This window comes from Eschrichtius robustus, chromosome 3 (genome assembly GCF_028021215.1).
Source record: "Eschrichtius robustus isolate mEscRob2 chromosome 3, mEscRob2.pri, whole genome shotgun sequence".
NCBI classification, from domain to species: Eukaryota; Metazoa; Chordata; class Mammalia; order Artiodactyla; family Eschrichtiidae; genus Eschrichtius; species Eschrichtius robustus.
In genome coordinates, this window is record NC_090826.1 from 6346877 (window position 1) to 6353199 (window position 6323).

The 6323-nt window shown below is 47.2% G+C and overlaps 1 long non-coding RNA gene across 1 annotated transcript; it reads left to right on the forward strand.

Annotated features, from left to right (window-relative positions):
- The first annotated feature begins 2382 nt into the window (after window positions 1-2382).
- On the forward strand, window positions 2383-5427 carry LOC137760828 (uncharacterized). The gene is made up of 3 exons (XR_011073370.1): window positions 2383-2515; window positions 3485-3584; window positions 4348-5427. It is a non-coding gene; the product is annotated as an uncharacterized lncRNA (long non-coding RNA).
- The last annotated feature ends 896 nt before the right edge of the window (window positions 5428-6323 follow it).

Below are 6323 nucleotides of genomic sequence, written 5' to 3' on the forward strand. Positions count from 1 at the left end.
TTCCAGAAAAAGGGAGCCACACTGAATGCAGAGGTCCGGAGGCAAGAAAGTCCTTGGCTGATTCTAGCCCAGTGTTTCTCCATTAGACTCGCCTGCTGGTTGAATACAGATTCCTGGGACTCCCTCCACCCCATCCCGACTCCACCATCAGACCTTTTGAATCAGCATCCACAGGGGATGGGGCCAGGGAGTCTGAATTTCTACCTGGTGCCTTGGGTCCACTCTCGCGACCAGCAAATCTGGGAAAGCTGGCCTGAGGCACCGTAACTGGCTTCTGGGATCTTGGACCCCATAAGGAGTTTGAACCTTAACACAAAGCCCATTGCTTCTTTTCTTTTGGGGGAGAGGTCACAAATTCTTTTAAAAATGTGATGAAACGTATAAGCCTTTTCCCAGAAAATGCTCCCCTCCCTACCCCAACATTTGAATACCTTTTCAGGGACCCAAGAGTCTGCTTTTTGGATCCCCAGGGGCAAACCTTGGGGGCAGTGATTTCAATCAAGAGAGACCTTGGATCGCATCAAGGCAGCTCTCATAGCGGCGTAGAGATGAAGGGTGGGCGAGGGGCCCCAGGCGGGAAGCCCAGCCAACAGGGAAGTGAGGATGGAGGTCTGACCCAGATGCAGGTCACAGGAACAGAGGAGGTGGATGAGAGAAAGTCAGAATGAGGAGGCCAGGGCGTGTGACCAAGAACTGGGCAAGAGGCTGGAGGGGGCAGAATTCAGAGGGAGGTTTCCCCTTGAGAGTCCTGCAGAGAGGGGCATGGGGGGTGGTGGTGCAGGGACCATGACCCAGTTCTTTGGCACGTCCAGTTTTACAACAAATGGAAGGACTTCGAGGGATCAGGTAGTGGTTTCTGGAAAGCAGTGGACATTCAGGTAGAAGTTTAGAAGGGGGCCCAGGCTAAGATTCAGTGCTCGCTGAGGATGGGTGACAGCTGATGCTGTCAGAGTCCATGGTCTCCTCCAGGGAGAGGCTGTAAAATGAGACAGGAGGCAAGACCCTGGAGAGACCCACCTATGAGGGCAGGGAGGAGAGGGCCCCAGGAAAGGGGAGAATCAGAGGAGGGAGAGACAGAGACAGACAGAGAGAACAGAGGTAGAAGGGTCAAGCGAATGAACCCTGCCAGGCCATTGGATTGGGCAGCTCACAGTACACTGGGCATTATTTGGAGATAAGGAGACATGCTGTCTGCAATTTACCTGCAAATGATTTAGAAAAAAAATACATACACATAGAAAGAGAGAGAATGATAAAGCGAAAGTGGCAAAATGTTCCCAAGTGGAAAAGCTGGGCGAAGGTTTTGGGGAGTTTTTTTGTAATGTTCTGGCAACTTTGTTTGAAATAAAATCCCCTTGTTTTAAAAAGAATACTTTGCGGAGAGTGCGAGACGCTAGCCGGACAGCGGTGGGTTAGCCCGCGCAGACTAAGCTTTGGAGAAGTTTGAGGCTGAAGAAAAGTAAAAGGAGGGCGCTGATCATTTGAAGGGTGGCATTTTTAAACGATGGGGATCTGGGAGGAGGAAAAGGTGCTCGAGAATATTTTAGGGCTGAAACTACAGTCTCAGAGGAGGGAGAGGGGAAGGAGGGGGAGGGGGACACAGGAATGAGGGGGAGGGGCTGAAAAATGTGGGCTCGAGCCAGGGTCAGCCTTGGAGTGGAAGTGGGGGCCCTTTGGAAATTGGGGCCATTTACCCCCGTGGGAGTGAGGTGGGCCCCCCCCTCACGTCGGCCACCGGAAGCGATTGCCCTTTTAAGGCGTGGGCAGCCGGAGGTGAGTCACGCGGGCCCGCCCCGCCCCCGCCGCCAGCGCGCCCCCGCCCCCGCCCCCGCTCCCTCCGCCCCCCCCGCCCCGCCCCCACGCCAAAGGGGCCCCGGCGGTCGCGGCGCAGGAAGTGGGCTCTCGGCTCCGCTTCATTCCTTTCCCCTGAGCCAGGCGTCTTCGCGCCTTTATCAAAGTTATTTTTACGCGTTGAGAAATTTTCAAGTGAGCACTTGTGCGGTGGCACCTTCTCCTTGTCGCGGTTGGGCCTTGAAGAAATTCCCCGGCTTATTTATAGCCCGTGTTTATTTTTACTCAAGTCCTGAACTTGAGCCTCTAGAAGTAGTCTGAGCGGCGGCAGATCGGGAGGGAATCCTGGCTTTGCGACCACGGATCCAGTAACTGGGTCTGTTCTGTGACCTGGGGGAGCCCCCGCGGGGCCGAGAAGAGGGACAGACCCAAGTTCAGTGCCGGGCTAGGGGCGCTGCCGGAGACCCCGTGCAGGCAAAAAGCGACCTTGGCCATCCAGCCCCTCCCGCAGTGCACTTTAATCTCAACCCCCCACTCCAGGTGCAAAATCAGACCGCCCTCGTCCTCCCTTACTGGTTGTTCCCTTCTGAGATCGGATCAGTGGCATCAGACTTTTGAGGAAAGTGATGACTTAGGTTTCTCTTGACCCTGAAGCTCAGACTTACACATCCTCTTAGTCTCTAGGGAGCTCCATGCGGTGATGTGGAGCCCTTCCCAGAAACAGGTAAGTTTCCTAAGCGGTAGGGAGTTACCCCTAGCAGGGTGGGGTGGGGTCCTTGAGGAGCTTTTCCCTCTCCACCCTCATATTTGCTGGGCCTGCTCTCAGCCAAGGAAAGAGCCACTTTAGGAATGGAAACAAGTCGAGGTGTGACATAAAGAATGGGTTTCAAAGCCACCACACGCGGGCCCCCTCGCATGTATTAACACAGTGAAATTTCCCAGAGGTTGTCCAGAGAGGGTGTGGATTTACAGTCCTGGAAGACAATTTTGACAAAAACTCCGGATTTGGCCTTGAACGTTCGGATTCCCTATGTGACTGGCTTGCTCGAGCCTGATGGAGCCCGCCTTTCAGGGTAATCTTTGGGGCTCATAATTCAGCGCTGAATAGACCCCATCTTGGTTCTTTTACATTCGCCTGGAGCAGTTAGACTTTCCATTATCTCTCATGAGTCAGGGCCTGTTGAATTTATTTTACATTTATTTTAATACAGCCCGGAGTTGGCTGAGGTCATCCGCATTCAGCTCCAGACTGTAAAACGCCATTAGGCCAGCAGTTCAATGTAAAAGAAAGGAACAGAGGCTAGTGCTCTTTTGTTTGATTTTGCTTTTACTCTTCCCAGAAAATGGGTCTGTGGGTGGGAGCCCAGGGATAACAGACCTCTGGTCTGAGGCAGAGATTCTGCAGCTCCTAGTGACCGCTGGGGGCCCCTGCTTCCGGACCAGCAGCCTGGGAGCTGCCTGCCTGTGTTTTGTTTGCAGGTAGACGGATGGACGTGCAGAGGGCAGGAAAACCATTAAAAGAGAGGGTTGAAGCAGAAGACTTTCTGCCTAAACTGGCCTCCTGGTGGGAGGGCTCCCGCTAAGACCACCCTCAGCCTGGATGCGTTTAAACCCTCATGGTTCTGAAGTTTCATAGCCGCCGCTGGCATGTTGTTAGTATTAGGTGTTTCATCTTCTAATTTCTACCCTGTAGGAGGGGAATGCCTACTTCAGTCAGCTGGATGCTGACCGAAAACGTCCACCTTGTCCGGGCACTTGGTCCTGACCCAAGGTGCTGACCCATCCTAAAGCAGGTAGACAAACACCCGTTTTAAAATCTGATTTGAACTTTGGGTTATTGAAAACAGTGATTTCTTCTCTTGACTTTATTCCTTTATGCTTCATTAGTTTAAAGAGTTGTTTATTGAAAAGTTATGAAAATTGTGAAGCTCCTAAGAGCCAAAAGACAAAAAGTCTTTTGAATGTTGCAGTAGGTATAACTCTCTACTTTAGCTATCCAGTTTTCTGTGATTTCGGCCTGATTTGCTTATGTATGTACAGGCATACTTTTTATTGTCTTGCACGTTATTGTGATTAGAAGGTACTGCGGTTTTTCCAAATTGGAGGTTGTGGCAGCCCTGTGTCAAGCACGTCTGTCAGCACCATTTTTCTAGCAGCACTTGCTCACTTCTTGTCTCTGTGTCACATTTTGGTAGTTCTCTCAGTATTTCAAACTTTGTCATTATTATTATATTTACTATGATGGTCTGTGATCAGTGATCTTTGATGTTACTTATGCAAAAAGATTATAACTCCCTGAAGTCTCAGATGATGGTTAGCATTTTTTTTAACAAGAAAGTAATCAAGGTATACACATTGTTTTTTTAGACCTCATGCTATTGCACACTTAATAGATGACAGCAAACATCACTTTATATGCGCTGGGAAGCCAAAGAATTTGTGTGACTTGCTTTATTGGGATTTCACTTTATTGCAGTGGTCTAGAATGAAACCCACAATATCTCTGAGATATGCCTGTGATGAAATTAATTTCATTTTCCTCTTTTTATGCTTCAGGAGATGGGAAGAGTACGTTTAATGTGATTTCAAAAACATTGGGCTTTTGGAAGGAAACATTCTAAATAAGCATTGCTCTTCGTGGTCCAAGACATGAACGAATGCCGGTCTCAGCATCCATTAAAATTCATCAGCAACGGGACCGCAGAAGGTGGCCGGATCTGGAGTTGATGCTTTCTGTCCAGAACAGACAAGACTGGCTGTGCAGAGGTGTCATGGGATGAAGGCACCTGGAAGGTCCCCTCTATCCACCGGGGTTCTAAAACTGAGCTTCTCAGGAAACCTAGAAATAAAATATTTTTTCCTCCTAAATGATTTTTAATAATGGCAGTCACATCAACCATAATTTATTTCAACCTCACTAGTTGCAAGTATGTAATAATTTACATACCTGTTGTAAAGGAAGTTTTGCTGAGCAAGAAAGATCAGAGGGAAAACATCTAATTTATGTAACAGAAAAACATGTTTGTCTTGATTTTAGAAGCCCTCATTTGTATATTATTAATTTAATGTTGATTTAAATGATCCTTCTCTGTTCCCTAAATAAATCTGCCAGTGTCTTCAGGGGGCAAGATTCTATTTTCTCTCACTTTGGGTTTCTATAGTTTTGAGGGTAATATAACTAAATTTCTTTTAAAATATTGAAGGGGATCAAAATATGTCATCCAAAAACACACCACTTTGGCATAAGGATTATTTTGAGCTGAAGGCAATTGAGAAAAAGCAGACACAGGAAAGGCAATCTGCCATCCCCGTATCTGCCTAAAAGCAGGTCATAAATTTCTCTGGTGAAGATGTTCTCCCCTCTCTCATACCAGGAAGGGAAGAGCAACCTTTATCACTGGAGATGGAGATGTCACCAGGATGAGTCCGCATAAATAAAACCCTGCTTTATCTTACATTAGTTTCTCCGATATATTTACCTTCCCATGATTTACCACTCCTAGAAACCAAAACCCTTGTCCTCTGTCTTTTCACTTCTGAAAAATTTTTTGCCCTTTGTTAAAATGGTATACAAGCCCCCTGAGTTTAACCACTTCATTTCTTTTCTATGAAGTCCTCCATGTGTGTTAAAATTAAAATATTAACCCATACACATAAAAATTAAAAATATTAACATCAAATAAAATTTGTATGCCTTTTCTCCTGTTAATCTGGCTTTTGTCCGTCTAATTTGCAGATCCCAGCTACAGAACCTAAGAGGAAAGAGGAAAGAGGAGTTTTTTCTTCCCCAACAGTATTCTCTAATTAGACTAGTTAAAATAGGTGATCCTATAATTCAATCTGATCTGTATGATTTTATGATATGGATAATTAGTTTTGAGGAAGAAACATCCAATTTATCACCATAACATGGAACCATTTGAAAATTCTTTCCAGATTTATTTGTGTCCTCCCCAGACACCCCAAGAATATCCATTTCCTGAGTCTGGAGACAAAGCAGATAAGAGATCCTGACTGCAGAGATTCGAAATTTAAAACAACACAAATGTGAATATGCTCTTCTTCCATTTGCCAGGCAATTCACCACCTGGCTGCTCTCACTGGCTGTGCTAATTGGTCATGAGAAGGAAGTGGCTAATGGCTTCCTTGGAATGAGTGTGGGCGTGCTGGAGATGACCCAGAGCCTGAGAAATAAATGCAGTTTAGCTTAGTAAGCCAGGGAGAGCCCTCATTGTCACCTTCGTCATCGCCATCACCTCTGTCATCCTCCTTCTCTTCCTCCTCCTCCCCATCACCGTCATCCACTCCTCATACCTGCCCCTGTACACAGTGCCCGGCACCAAAGCAAGCACTTCACAAGCATCATCTCACAGTCACGCAGGATCAGAATCTTTCTTGGGATTCCATTCCTATCCAAAACATCATGATGACAGTTCCAGGGACAGACAGTGAGAAGTGTGCATCTTCCTGTCTTGAGTAGAGCAGCAAACGCAAGCTGGTTACTGGGTCCAAAGAGAAGACAAACCAGTTCA